Source organism: Oncorhynchus keta, chromosome 15, assembly GCF_023373465.1.
Source record: "Oncorhynchus keta strain PuntledgeMale-10-30-2019 chromosome 15, Oket_V2, whole genome shotgun sequence".
NCBI lineage: Eukaryota > Metazoa > Chordata > Actinopteri > Salmoniformes > Salmonidae > Oncorhynchus > Oncorhynchus keta.
Genome location: NC_068435.1, coordinates 13678112 through 13693966, shown reverse-complemented (window position 1 = coordinate 13693966; position 15855 = coordinate 13678112). Strand labels below are relative to the sequence as shown.

General features: G+C 44.7%; 1 long non-coding RNA gene across 1 annotated transcript in view; it reads left to right on the top strand.

Annotated features, from left to right (window-relative positions):
* The window catches only part of LOC118394448 (uncharacterized), a 27761-nt gene extending 11906 nt beyond the window's left edge, over positions 1 to 15855 (top strand). Inside the window, exon 2 of the long non-coding RNA XR_004827772.2 lies at positions 15157 to 15855. This is a non-coding gene — a long non-coding RNA (uncharacterized LOC118394448). The remainder of the gene's footprint in view (positions 1 to 15156) is intronic.

Sequence of the window (15855 nt, the reverse complement as noted above, 5' to 3'; positions counted from 1 at the left end):
TGCATAGTCCTCTTAACAGACCTCATCCGGGACATAGACATAGAACAGGAGTGGGCCCACTCTTTTCTCACCAACATCCCTCACCCTCATCCCTCACCCTCATCCCTCACCCCTCGACACACATTATTGTTTCCACCAGTGAAAGTCTGATCAAAACTTTAATGTATTCTGTATCCATTATATGAGATATCTCTATTGAATTCTGTGGCTGAGAATGTTGCATATAGGTCTACAAAGGATTAATAATCTTTGCAGGAAACTCACTGAAAACCCGATCGATACCTTTACTCCTCAACACTGTTGAGGTCAAATCCAACACACCCATGAAACACATAATCAGAGATAAACATAGACATACGATGGGCCCACCCTACCTGAAACCTTTTATTACCCTCATTTTCGCTCAGGCATTGCTGAAGACACCTGAGGTGCAGACCAAGGCCCTGTTGACTGGGTTCTCCCCTGTTCCACCTGCTATGTCAGAGGAGTCAGTGTTCCTACACCCCTTCCCTGTTCCACAATGGCCTTGGTTGCACCTGTCGATTGATTTTCTTACCGATCTCCCCCCTCACAGGGTAACACCACGATCCTGGTCGTTGTGGACCGTTTCTCTTAGTCCTGCCGTCTCCTCCCTCTGCCCGGTCTCCCTACAGCCCTACAGACTGCGGAGGCCTTGTTTACGCACGTCTTCCGGCACTACGGGGTGCCTGAGGATATAGTGTCTGATCGAGGTCCCCAGTTCACTTCGAGGGTCTGGAGGGCGTTCATGGAACGTCTGGGGGTCTCGAGCAGCCTTACCAGTTTCACCCCGAGAGTAATGGGCAGGTGGAGAGAGTAAACCAGGACCTGCCGGGGGAGTGGGCAGCTCTCGTACCCTGGGCAGAGATGGCTCAGAACTCGCTCCGCCACTCCTCCACTAACCTCTCCCCCTTCCAGTGCGTACTGGGGTATCAGCCGGTTCTGGCGCCTTGATATCAGAGACAGACCGAGGCTCCTGCGGTGGACGACTGGTTCAGGCGCAAGGAGGAGACATGGGACGCCGCCCATATTCACCTCCAGCGGGCCCAATAGAAAATATTTGGAGGGAGCTGAATGTCCGTATTGCCCAGCGACAGCCCTGAAACCTGAAGGATCTGGAGAAGGTCTGTATGGAGGAGTGGGCCAAAATCCCTGCTGCAGTGTGTGCAAACCTGGTCAAGAACTACAGGAAACATATGATCGCTGTAATTGCAAACAAAGGTTTCTGTACCAAATATTAAGTTCTGCTTTTCTGATGTATCAAATATTTATGTCATGCAATAAATGCAATAAAATGCTAATTAATTTCTTAAAAATCATACAATGGAATTTTCTGGATTTTTCTCTCACAGTTGAAGTGTACCTATGATAGAAATTACAGACCTCTACATGCTTTGTAAGTAGGAAAACCTGCAAAATCGGCAGTGTATCAAATACTTGTTCTCCCCATTGTATATATATATATATATATATATATATATATATATATATATATATATATAGAGAGAGAGAGAGAGAGAGAGGAAATCAAATATATATATATATATATATATATATATATATATATAGGAAATCAAATCAAATATATATAGGAAATCAAATCAAATCCCATTGCATGCTTCGTAAACAACAGGTGTAGACTAACAGTGAAATGCATACTTATGGGTTGTTTATTAACAACGCAGAGTTAAAGATATATATTTTTTTTAAAGAATTGAAATTGTGACACAAGGAATAAATACACAGTATATATATATATTCAAACCACAGGAGGTTGGTGGCACCTTAATTTGTGAGAACAGGCTCGGGGTAATATGTATGTATGTATGTATTTATGTATGTAATGTATGTACGTGCGTGTGTGCGTGTATATGTATGTATGTATATGTCCACCAGGATGGCACAGTAGAGCTCAGCGGGGGTGCGGGCGATGCCGACTGCTGCCAAACTGATCAAACATTCCCAGTGGGAGGCACCTTGGCAGCAGCTCTGCTTCAGGACACCGGTGATCAACAGCACCACGTTCTCAATCATGTAGCTGTAGCATGGAGACAAGGACAGACGGGGGAGAGTGTGGGCCTAGTTCCAATTCATTTCAAATGCTTCCGTCCCTTCTTTCCTACTGCATTCCCTGATTTTAACAATTTATCTGCTACGGTTTGATGGGTGTACGTGATATAATGGAAATCTTGCCTTCATTTATCCAATCACGTACAGATCAGTGATGACCTCAATGAAGGGGGAACGTAAGGATACATTTGAGAAATTCAGCATTGCTAATGTATTGTTTGAATCTCAGGAGGCTGCTGAGGGGAGGACGGCTCCTAATAATGGCTGGAACGGAGCAAATGGAATGGCATCAAACACCTGGAAACCAGTCATTACCCCGAGCCCGTTCTCCCAAATTAAGGTGCCACCAACCTCCTGTGGTTTGAATACCTTCATACCAACTATTGAGCTTTAACGACGCTAGTGAATAGTAAGGTGTAAGTAGTGTAGGCAGCTCGTTTAAAATGTCCTCTATTCCTGCGGGTTGAATATCAAACCAAACATCCCACTGAATCTAAATACCTACATGTTTGATTATGCCATTTAGCAGACACCTTTATCCAAATTATAGTTATGCTTGTATACATTTGTTATGTATGGGTGGTCCCATGAATTAAACCCACTATCCTGGCAATGCAAGCGCCATTCTCTACTAACTGAGCTCCGTAGGACCCTGGAAGGAATGTAGTCACGTTTCAATGTAACACCAGAGAAGATTCAATGATGGCCAGATTTAAACTCAGCAAAAAAAAAGAAACGTCCTCTCACTGTCAACTGCGTTTATTTTCAGCAAACTTAACATGTGTAAATATTTGTATAAACATAACAAGATTCAACAACTGAGACTGAACAAGTTGCACAGACATGTGGCGATCAGAAATGGAATAATGTGTCCTTGAACAAAGGGGGGGTCAAAATCAAAAGTAACTGTCAATATCTGGTGTGGCCATCAGCTGCATTAAGTACTGCAGTGCATCGCCTCCTCATGGACTGCACCAGATTTGCCAGTTCTTGCTGTGAGATATTACCCCACTAATCCACCAAAGCACCTGCAAATTCCTGGACATTTCTGGGGGGAATGGCCCTAGCCCTCACCCTCCGATCCAACAGGTCCCAGACATGCTCAATGGGATTGAGATCCGGGCTCTTCGCTGGCCATGGCAGAACACTGACATTCCTGCCTTGCAAGAAATCACGCACAGAACGAGCAGTATGGCTGGTGGCATTGTCAAGCGGGAGGGTCATGTCAGGATGAGCCTGCAGGAAGGGTACCACATGAGGGAAGAGGATGTCTTCCCTGTAACGCACAGCATTGAGATTACCTGCAATGATTACCTGCAATGACAACAAGCTCAGTTCGATGATGCTGTGACACAACGCCCCAGTCCATGACGAACCCTCCACCTCCAAATCGATCCCGCTCCAGAGTACAGGCCTCGGTGTAATGCTCAGTCCTTCGACGATAAACGCGAATCCGACCATCACCCCTAGTGAGACAAAACCGTGACTTGTCAGTGAAGAGCACAAGGCAGGAAGTGAGGTAAACAAGACGGGCAGACAGACAAGACAGGCAACACTCGTACATGATGTAGGGGCGGCAGGGAGTTAGTGTGTAGGCAGCGGAACTCGTTCAGAATGTTCTCCTTCACAGTCAGTCCTCGTTCCCAGTGGTCAGGAGGCTACCATAGTCTGTACTCTGCAGTTGTAGATTGATGTCTACATTGAGATATTATTAAAAAGACAGAAGTCATATGTGGAAAGGGGATTGAACCATTGAACCACGAGGGTGCCTGGCGGTGCTGGCCACTCCAATAACAAGTCTGTGCTCCCCTACGTGTAGCAATATTAACTAGAGCACCCCCTTAAGCATTGAAAATACTATATTGGTCCAGTCCACAATTTTTGGAACAACCTAAGAGTTAATGTTGGTAAATTATAATAAACCTAAAAGTGAATAGTGCTCAATGATGACATGTTTCGTCAAAGGCAAAGGCATACAGTCCTAAATATTTAAAGACACATTTTTAAGATAGTTCTATTTGTCTGTAAAACTGTGAAAGGTTGTTTTATGTCTTTCATAAGACACATTTGCTTTTGTTTGTCCAGATCTGAAATTCCAGTCAATTCCAGTTAACCTTTGAAGTTAAGAGTTGTCTGACAAATCATCATCATTTTATTCTTAAGACTATAATTGCACATAAACTGCCCATAACTCATTGCTTCCACTGTGTGGAGCTGATGATGATGACTAACAAGGAAGCACGCACAATTCCACACACACACACACACACACACACACACACACACACACACCACACACACACATACAACACACTCCATACAACACACACACACACACACACACACACACACACACACACACACACACACACACACACACACACACACACACACACACACACACACACACACACACACACACACACACACACACACACAGAGATACTTCTACCACAGTTTAGACTGCAATGTGCAAACATCGCATTCCACTTTACTTAACCAGTATGTGGATAATTGTGTAATTGCAAACTATAACTTTACATAAAACTATAATATAACTATGAGTATGTAAAACTATAACTATACACATAACTATCACTATCATTATCACTATAGCTATCACTAAAACTATAATATAATTATCACTATAACTATAACCATACATAAAACTAGGACTATAACTATAATGTAACTATAACTATAATTTAACTAAATTAGAGGATGATGCCTCTGGAATTTATACACTGATTGAATAGGTGATGTTTTGGAGATTGTACACAAAATCACACCAGAGAGTGTTTGCTTCTGGGGATTGTAGTTTTTGCAGGCTGACATTTTGTGATCTGTAGTTCTTGTAGGGGTGGCTATTTTGTGCTTTGTAGTTCACAATCTGGCCATCCCTTTGTGAGAGGACAGAGCCCGTTTATTAGTTACGCCCTCACATATCTGCCATTTATCACTCTGCCCCCTTCTTTGCCACACATCTCCACCCTAGCTTCGACCCCATAGGTCGGGCTACCGCAGCAAACTAGGCGTGCATGCGGGTTAACCCATCCACATTTCCCCTTTCTTTCCCTGCTCTGTGTTTTAAATCAAAGTGATACGGTTGGAGACTCAAAAACCGCCGCATCACCCGAGCGTTCTTCTCTTTAACCCTATGCATCCAGGTGAGTGGGCCATGGTCACTGATGAAGGTGAAGTCATCAGGTAATATTTCAGGCTTTCTGGAGCCCACTTTACTGCCTGCTCTTCTTTCTCAACAACTGTGTTGTTGGCCTCCCGTGGTTTCAGCTTCCTGCTTAAAGACAGGATGGGGTGTTCCACCCCCTCCACCTCTTGGGAGAGCACGGCTCCGAAACCGACCTTAGAGGCATCCGTTTGAACAACGAACTCGCACTCAAAGTCTGGTACCACCAGCACTGGATTACAGCAGAGAGCCTCCTGTAAAGTTTGGTACCACCAGCACTGGATTACAGCAGAGAGCCTCCTGTAAAGTTTGGTACCACCAGCACTGGATTACAGCAGAGAGCCTCCTGTAAAGTTTGGTACCACCAGCACTGGATTACAGCAGAGAGCCTCCTGTAAAGTTTGGTATCACCACCACTGGATTACAGCAGAGAGCCTCCTGTAAAGTCTGGTACCACCAGCACTGGATTACAGCAGAGAGCCTCCTGTAAGGTCTGGTACCACCAGCACTGGATTACAGCAGAGAACCTCCTGTAATGTTCTAAATGCTTTTGAGGCCTTTTCACCCTATTTGACCATGTTTAGCCCTCTGCCGCTAGTCATGTTGGTGAGTGTGGCGGCCACTGTGTCATAATTTGTGATGAATCGCTGGTAGTAACCTGTCAACCCTAGGAAGGCTCGAAACTGCTTCTTATTTACCGGTCTCGGTCATCCTCTAATTGCTTCGACCTTCTTCAGTTGGGGTTTGATTAATCTTCTTCCTGCGGTGTATCCAAGATCCTCTGCTTCCTTTAACCCCAAGTAACACTTCGCCACTTGGTCCATTAGCCGTTGAAAGGTGGCTGGGGCCCAGTGCAAGCCGAATGGCATGACGGTGTATTGAAACAAACCGTCAGAGGTTGCAAATGCTGTCTTTTCTTTGCCTCTGGGTTTCAGGGGAATTTCCCAGTAACCTCTGGCTAGGTCCAGGGTCGTAATGTACCGAGCGTTACCAATATTCTCAAATTGCTCATCTACTCGGGGCATGGGGTAGACATCAAACTTGGAGATTTAATTTACCTTCCAAAAATCATTACAAAAAATGTTAAATAATAATTTCTCCTTGGTTGGGAAACAAAAGCAGTTTGCCCTGGTATCCCTGAAAATACATCTCTGTTTTTCTGGATCAGGGTCTTTACTTCCTGTACTTGTGCTGGGGACAGTGCAGGTGAAACATGCACTTCTACTGCCTCCTGAGTGGGTACGTGACGATTCGAGTTTCTCTCTCTCTCCACGGTTTTAACAGGTTTATGTTATAGATCTGTTCCCGAGGGTCGATGACCTGGCTGATGGATCCAATAATGAACTTCTCCTATTCTCTCCAGCACTTCATATGGTCCTTTCCATGTGGCTAACACTTTACACTCTACCGTGGGGACCAGCCCCAACACCTTATCTCCCGGTTGTCCCTCAGGGTAGACTGCCGGTTATAAGTGTGCTGCTGGTACTCTTATGCTTGCCTCACGTACTCTTTTATTATGGGTGTGACTGTGGCTATCCTGTCGTGCTCTATAACACTAGTATAGCAGGTGGACAGGTGCTCCCAGGTTTCCCCTGCAATGTCTAAGATTCCCCGGGGGTGCCTCCCATAAACCAGGAGGTGCCTCCCATAAACCACTTTTTCACATAAAATGTGAAAACCCTAGCTATGCTTGGGGAACCTCTCCAACATCAGATACGGCAACATGAAATCCCAGTTTTTCCCATCCTTATCGATTACCTTCCTGAGCATTGACTTCAAGGTGTGGTTGAATCTCTCAACCAGCCCCTCCGTCTGAGGATGGTAAACCGATATCCTCAACTGTTTCACCCGCCACAACTTACAAAGGTCCACCATAAGGCGGGACATAAAGGGTGTCCCCTGGTCAGTAAGTATCTCTTTCGGAATCCCTACCCTGGTGAACAGGAGCACTAATTCCGATATTTTTGGAAGCCATCGTCGGAAAGGGAATGGCTTCTAGGTAATGTTTGGCATAATCTAGGATGACAAGAATGTATTGGTGCCCTCTGGTGGATTTGGGAAGCGGGCCCACTATATCCATTGCTATCCTCTCAAATGGCATTTCAATTATGGGAAGTGGCACAAACGGGCTTCTAACAGCTGGTTGGGGAGCTGTTAACTGGCACTCGGGGCACTCCCCACAATGTCTAGCCACTTCAGCCTGAATCCCTGGCCAGTGAAACCTCCTCAAAATCATGTATCGGGTTTATCAATACCAAAGTGTGTTCCCAAAATGTGCCCATGAGCTAAGTCCAGTACTGTTCTCCAGTACCGGGTGGAGACCAACAACTGTTCCACTACATCGACCCCTAGTTTGGCCCCTCTGTACATCAAACACTTTTCCATGATGAAGTGGGGGAAACTATTAGGCATCGTGTCATCGTATTCCTCATCCTCCCATACTAGCACCTGTGAGACTGGCCCCTGGAGACCTATTTTCTTGGCTTTGGTTGAGGGCTAGATGCTACTGGCTGCTTGGTCAGGGGTTTTGGATTCTCAAATATGCTGTTCTTTTGGCCTAACCTCGCAAAGTTAGGAAAGTATCTACCCAGTATTACATTGTACGGCATCGTCGGGAGCACAACAAATTCATAATCCAGCAAGCCATCCTCAGTTTGTATGCTCACTACGGCTGTGGGGTACGGGTGGGTATCACCATGAATGCACGTAACACTGACGTCCTGACTTAAATCCAGTTTATGAGTCGGCACTAAGTTCGCTACAACCAAGGTTAACATACTGCCAGAATCAAGCAGGGCGGCCACCTCTTTCACTTCAACCTTCACCAAACACATGTATTTATTGCTTGGTCTTTCAAGTACAGTGGTTACCACAGGACATGCATATAATATGTCAGTTTCTTCTTTTTCACCGATGTTACATTGCATTGGCTCCTCTTTAATAGGGAGGAGAAGGTCATTGAGCGACTGTCCTTTATGTTACAGCAAACAGTTAAACACAATCCTATCCTTTCCATTGTGATGCACAATATGGCGGGGTATAAACCAGTAGATTGTTCAGCTATCTTGGGTGGCACCAGTGACACGTTTCCTGCCATCTGCAGCTTCTTTATCTCCTGGCAGTAAACGTCAGAGCCTTTTGGGTGCTACAGTGTCTTGGCAGTACAGCTTCCTTTGGAGTGTCTAGAGTTGCATCATTGCCTCTACGAAGCAGGGGTGTAGCGTAGTGCTGAACGCCATTCAAGTTCTATACTAGAGGTGGATGTCTGGATTCATGGCTTGCTGGTCTTGTTTCAATTGAGGCGCCAACTTTTCACTCACATAGGAAATGGTATTGATCTGCCAAAGTACACACTGGCTGTATGGGTATCAGGAGGTGATGCATGTCTGAACCAATCAGCAGCGGAGGTTGAGCTTGGTCCACCAGTGGCAAACGAAGCTTACGGAGGTGGTCATATCGCCTTTGGAGAGCTGCTACTGGGCAGGAGTGTTCGGAAAGGCCTAGGTTGTCTGCGGTGAATGCCTGCCATATCCAATACTTCTTAAATGGTTTGAGCAGGGTGGACACATCAAGGGTAACTGATGCACCTTGCAGTTGCACAAGGGCTTGTCGACCTGTCCTGAGGGTGAGGGTCTCAGGCTCAGAAGTGAAGTTTATTTGTTGAACAGCCTGTGGCAGGACGATGCTACGCTTCGAGCCATCGTTGAGTACGACGTATGTCTCCAGGAATCGGTCACCAATGTGAAGTAAGACTTTCACGACCTTCAGCAATTGATTGGGTCTGTCCAGGTATACCTTGGTCGTAGGGAGACTCACCATGAGAACACTTTTCTTGTTTTCCTGAATGGCGTCATGAAGTATCGTTACGTGCTGCTGTTTACATGTCTTGCAGGATTGTCTGAGGGTGCAAGCATGAGCTTTGTGGATTTGTCCATACTTCTAACACCTTTTTACATTCTTTATCCACTTGATTATCTGTCCTGTGTTTAGCTTCTTGAACTCTTCACATGAGTTGAGAAAGTGTTCTTTATTGTCACCGTGGGGACAGTATGGCTTGGGTTTGGATTTCTCCTTCAATTGAGCAGGCTCCTTGGGGTTTGGTACTTCACTTGCGTTGAAGAGGATTGAAGCAGATTTCTCCTTCTGTCTCGTCAAGGCACGGTGGTCAACCTTGAATGGCTTAGGCATATCATATTGATAGAGGGTTGCGACTCTGCTTGATATGCGCTTAGCCCGGGACTTCTTCTGCAACCAGACTGCCAAGTAGTGCAGGGTGTATGTCTGGTCCGTGCCAGTTCTGAGGATGCCGCAATCGAAGCAGTACTCAACGAATTCATCCCGGAAGCTCTGTGGCATCTTGCTCAAGAGCCAGACGATGTGGGATCTGAGCTCATAGCGGTTCTACCCCTCAAGGGTCCTGAGCATGCCTATCAGTGAGTGGATAGACAGGACAAAGGAGTCAAAGGCTTCTACATCTCCGAACCTGACAGCGGGGGAGTTTAGGATGGTGCTAGCTCACACTGGACGAGTTGGAGGAGCTGACCATACTTGTCCTGCAGGCTTGTAAGGCAGAAATGTAAGGTAACGGGTTGTGCATATAGGCATTAGCGAGCAGGACTGCACTCTGTAGTTTCAGGTGGGCCAGGAGCACTTTATACTTATACCACTCATTTAGGTGTCTGTGACTGCTCAACAGGTCATCTAGGGCCATCTTGAATATGGCGAAGTCACTCTCTCTACCACTCTCGAAGTAGGGCAATGACGGCTTCAGCATGCCGTATGATGAGGCAATCAGCTGATCTGTGATAGGTGGCGGAACAGGCTCTGGGTAGGGTGCCATCTGTCCCAGGGCATGTCATGGTGCTGCTGGATTGGGATAGGACACGCCTAAGCCTGGATAGAAGCCTGGTGCTGCTGGAGCTGAATAAGTCATGCTTTGCCACGCAGGTATGTAGGGTTCACCTGGAACAGGGTATGGTGCAAATCCTGGTACAGGATGTTACGCTGCAGATGCTGGTCCAGGGTATGGAGCCACGGGAACTGGAGCTGGGTGAGAAACCACGGGAGCTGGAGCAGGGTGCATAACCATGGGAGCTGGAGTAGGGTGCAGAACCCCGGGAACTGGAGCAGGGTGCAGAACCATGGGAGCTGGAGCATGGTGCAGAACCATGGGAGCTGGAGTAGGGTGCAGAACCATGGGAGCTGGAGCAGGGTGCAGAACCATGGGAGCTGGAGCAGGGTGCAGAACCACGGGAGCGGGAGTAGGGTGCAGAACCATGGGAGCTGGAGCAGGGTGCAGAACCATGGGAGCTGAAGTAGGGTGCAGAACCACGGGAGCTGGAGCAGGGTGCAGAACCACGGGAGTGGGAGTAGGGTGCAGAACCACGGGAACTGGAGCAGGGTGCAGAACCATGGGAGCTGGAGCATGGTGCAGAACCATGGGAGCTGGAGTAGGGTGCAGAACCATGGGAGCTGGAGCAGGGTGCAGAACCATGGGAGCTGGAGCAGGGTGCAGAACCACGGGAGCGGGAGTAGGGTGCAGAACCATGGGAGCTGGAGTAGGGTGCAGAACCACGGGAGCTGGAGCAGGGTGCAGAACCATGGGAGCTGGAGTAGGGTGCAGAACCACGGGAGCTGGTGTTAAGTGCCTCAGGTAGGCAGGGAGAAGACGATGTGAGTCTTCATAGGCCCTGCCTCTTTCTCCTAGGTTGGTGTTTTGTGGTTTTGTCAGTGAGTCAGACACAAAGCTGCCACATGATTCATCAGACGGTGCTGGTGAGGGGGCTCATCTGACTGAGTCATCTGGGGTTTGGCTGCAACAACATCTTCATCCTTTTCTTTAAGAAATTATATGACAAGCTTGGCTAGCTCTAGCACATCAGCTACCTTCTGTAGATGCCTGTTAAATTGTGTAGCTATTGCTTCTCGGGCCTGGTGAGCTTCCTTCTGTCGACGCTGAGCTTCTTCCTGTTGTTGCTGCGCTTCTCTGGTGAGCTGCTATGTGTCGACACTCTATGTCAACGTTGTTATCTTGCTCAAGCTGAAGTCGTAGGTCATTAAACTCCATGAGCTTCATTCTTTCCTCCAACATAGCTGCTTGGAAGTCGGATAGGTCTGGGAATTGGCACACCAATGACTATAATATAAGTATAACTATCACTATCACAATACCTATAATTATCACTATAATATAACTGTAACTATACATACAACTCAATGGGTTATAGAGCATACTTGATAAACAAAGATTTCCACCATACAGAGACCTAAGCTTATGGGGTGGCCAACTCCAGTCCTCGGGGCCTGATTGGTGTCACACTTTTTCTCCATCCCTACCAAACACAGCTAATTCATCAAATTGCATTCAAACTGAAGATCATGATTAGTTGAGTCAGGTGTGTTAGCTGGGGCAAAACTGTGACACCAATCAGGCCCCCGAGGACTGAAATAGTGTGTCACAGGTTGTGGTAGTCGGGCAGAGTCAATATCCCGGCCGTCAGTCCTCATACTAGCCCCTCCAAGTAGCCACGGTCCGTCCACATTGAAGCTCAGCTCTGGACACAGCGATATTCTCCCAAACGACAAGATAGTTCATCTTACTCTCTCTTCTCTTCTTATTCTACTCACAGCTTTGACTCTTTCTCTCTTCCAACTTCTCCCTTTTCTTTCAATGACTGATGATCAGATAATTCTCGCTTCCTCTTTGACACTTGTAAGAATTTCCTTGCCTCTTAACTATTTATATATGTTTTATAAATTGGCTATATCAGCATACCGTCAAAAAAATATAAGGTAGAGTTTGTGGGTGATTTTGCAAATAAGGGCCTTTTTCTGTCTAAGGGTTAGATTTTTACCTCCATTAAGTCAAGACTAAAATACCCTTCAACTCTTTTTTTCAGCTTTCAGTATGTTTTTTTTGTTGTCTTATTTTCTAAAACATTTCATGTCTTGGTTTCAATGTTTTTGTCCTGTCTCACACCCAGACTTTTGACATTCTGCTATGTAATTACACTTACAAAAGTCCTGATAATTATGAAATATTTAATGCACCTCTTAAAGTTAGAGTCAAAGAAAGGGAAACTATATACATATTACATGTGCATAAGCCACAACTACAGTTGTCTCTAACTATTGTGTCATTACCAAGACAACAAGCAAATGAGTTTGTGTACTTGGTTACCTTGGATATGAGAAGTGACAGTGGAGAACATGGACGTCATGGAGGGAGATTCAAATGTTGATGCCGGAAATGATAGAAAAATAAAGGTAGATATGACTTGAGAATATAATATTGTATGTTATTACCAAATAGACTAGAATTTCATCAAATGATGTTCGATTTGTTTAAATTCTGTTTTAATTATGTGTATTTAGGATACATTGTATGCTAGAATCCCTGCTATTTATGACCAAATACAGTAAACATGTCATTTGTAACATACGTCATTACCACCACATAGTGAACTGTGATGCTAAGGACAGAATGTGGTGGTAATGACTAAATGTATTAGTTAATACATTCTGACTTAGCTTAAGACCAGAAAATACATCAATTACATACATGATCATGCTTAAGTTGAAATTGAACACTTATTTGCTAAATTAGACCATAACCTTTTGTATTATGTTTACGATTGAGTGATTTTGATGTCTATTTTTGTGACTTACTATGGTTTTTGCTGACTTTAATGAATTACCCTATAAGATACCAGGAGTATCTGAAGAAACAAAAAGAAAGATACCTCAAGAGAAAAGAAAGTGGTGAACTGAAATCCATCTCATATCTTTCCCAGTGAGAAAAACAGGGGAAAATGAGGCCATGGAAACCAAAGAAACAGAATATCAACTATCCAGAAAATAGTGGTTATGGAGTCATACCTGTCAAGGAACACACCACCACACTCACCTGAAGTCTTACAGCTACAGAATGATGACCTACCTGCCCCTCAAATGGCACAGGATTTTCCATCCTGTTCAAACTCATAAACACCAAGACAGAGAAAGGTGAGAAAAAAAACAGATCCAAAGTCTACAGGGATCTATGTATGGCCAATATGAAGTTGGAGGCCGCAAAAAGTGTCACGTTCTGACCTTTATTTCCTTTGTTTTGTCTTTATTTAGTATGGTCAGGGCGTGAGTTGGGGTGGGCAGTCTATGTTTGTTAGAAGAGGAGGAGGAATGTCAGAAGAGGAGGAGGAATGCCGTTACAAAAAGAAAACAGAGAAAGTGTAAAAACATTTTTAAAAGATAGATTGTCAGAGAAGATCCGGATTTTGAATTCTCCCAGAACAAAAACAAAAAAACAAATGCGGTCAAAGCCACAGAATCAGAGAAAAATACTTTTGTTACATAATACCATCATCTCAGAGCTGCGAGAGAAATACCAAGAGCAACGGAGTGCAAAAGACAAACAAATGATATCCAAGGTTTTGCCTGGGAAAATACTGAAAAAGCACTGCATGGTGAAAATAGCACAAATAGAATTTGGATTCTCTGCAAAGACAATGCAGGGCAAACAACAAACAGCCAACCTGTCTGAAGTACTCAAGAAAGAGACATTTGAATGCAATCAGCCCAGCAACAGAAGATGAAATAAAAAGGTTATTTGAACGTGATGATAACAGTCAAGCATCAAAAGGAAAAAGGGAAACATTGACACAAGAATAAAATGCAGAAGCGATACCTGAACGACACACTGGCAAAACTCCATCAGAAGTTCAAGATAGAATTACCAGAGGTCAAGCTGTCATATACAGAGTTCACCAAAAGACCTGCCTTTTGGATTGTCAATCGATCAGTGTAAGACACATACCAACCTTCAGTTCATGGCAGACAAGTTGTTATATCACAAAGAGCTCCAGACTTCCTCTTTTGATGGTGGACAACAAACATGGTGGTTTGAGTGGTAAGGCAAGGCAGAAGCGAGAGAGAGTGAAGAAAACAAAAGATGGAACAAAATAGAAGTTTACTGTCCATTTGACTGTAAAGGTACCCTTCAAACTCTACTGGGAGACTTCACATCCAATGAGAAGAACACACTTGGGAAACATGTCTTCAATATCAGACATCACTATTCTACATTAAGGAGTCTCAGAAAACATCCTATAGAAGTTCATCCTTCATGTGGATTTCACAGAGAACTACCTGTGCATGTATGCCTCTGAAATACAGGCGGTGTATTTTGGTGACTCTCACCAGCAGACAACACTTCACACCGGGGTTGTATACACTAAAGAAGGTGTTGTGTCGGTGTGATCAGTCAGCTCATCAATGCATCATGACCACTCTGCATGACGCATCAAAAGTCCTCTCCCACCTCCACGAGTTGAATCCATCTGCCACTGTACTCCGTATTGTATGTGATGGACCGATCACACAGTACAGATCCAAGAAGAATTTCTTCAACCTGAGCACAATTCCATTTCAACTGGGGTTTCAGACGATCACCTGGAATTCTTGGTGTCTGGACATGGGAAAGGTCCTGGGGATGGATCGGTGCAGCTGTGAAGAGAAAAGCAGATTCCATATTTGCGAAAGAAAAGGACCTTCCGAATGGACAAGTGTTCTACGAGGAACTTTCAAAAGAGCAGTCAAATGTGAAGCTCTTTTACGTCACAGAGCAAGAGATTGAGAAAATGGATCCCCTGCTACCAGATTGTCTCGAGACGATCCGTGGAACAATGAAAATACACCAGGAAATATTGATCACGTAAAACTATAGATTTGTAATGACAAAATGTAGATCAAACTGTAGATTTTCAAATCAATCTTTATCTTTTCATTATGTTAACACTTTCAGTAAACACTTAAATTACTCAACAAAATGTGTTATAGATTTCCTGCATGTTCATCAATTTAAGAAATCTTGTATGTGTTTACAGGTCGTTACTGCCATTCCAGGACAAATCACATGGAGAGCTCTAGGTTGGTTCTGCTCAACTCCACTGTGTGATTGTTATGGCCCACAGACCATGATAATTCAACAAGCAGAGGCAGAAAGCAAAACCTTCCACTTCCACTTGCACAGCACCACAGCCATCTCCAAGCTCAGTACAACCCATTGCCGACATACATGAGGGACTGATTGGAATGTGGTGTGTTGTGAAATATGATGAAGACCCTTACCCTGGTATTATACAAGATGTTGATGCAGAGAGCTGTGCTCTAGTCAAAACGATGAGTTGTGTGGGAGCCAACCGATTACTTTGGCCAATGAGAGAGGACATTGTATGCTTGGGCTTGTCTCTGAGCCTCATCCAGTGACAAAACGGCATATGATGCTTGAGAGGAAATATGCTCTTTTGTTAAGCAATAGAGAGCAATAGAGAGCATTATGGGCTAATCTTGAGTGAGCACATACCTGTCTCATGAGTCTGAATCAATAGACTGCAACCAGTGAGCAATCATTTGTTTAATTTCAACTAGTGTTTCTGGTCTTGTACATGTATTTCTGCCTAATGCTTTGAATCCCAAAATTGTTCTAAAAGATGCTTTAAGTCCTTGAGGCATGCAGACTTTGTTTTTTGAGGTTTTGAATGGTATGTTCTATATCTTCAATAAAATGAAATGTACAACTGTGA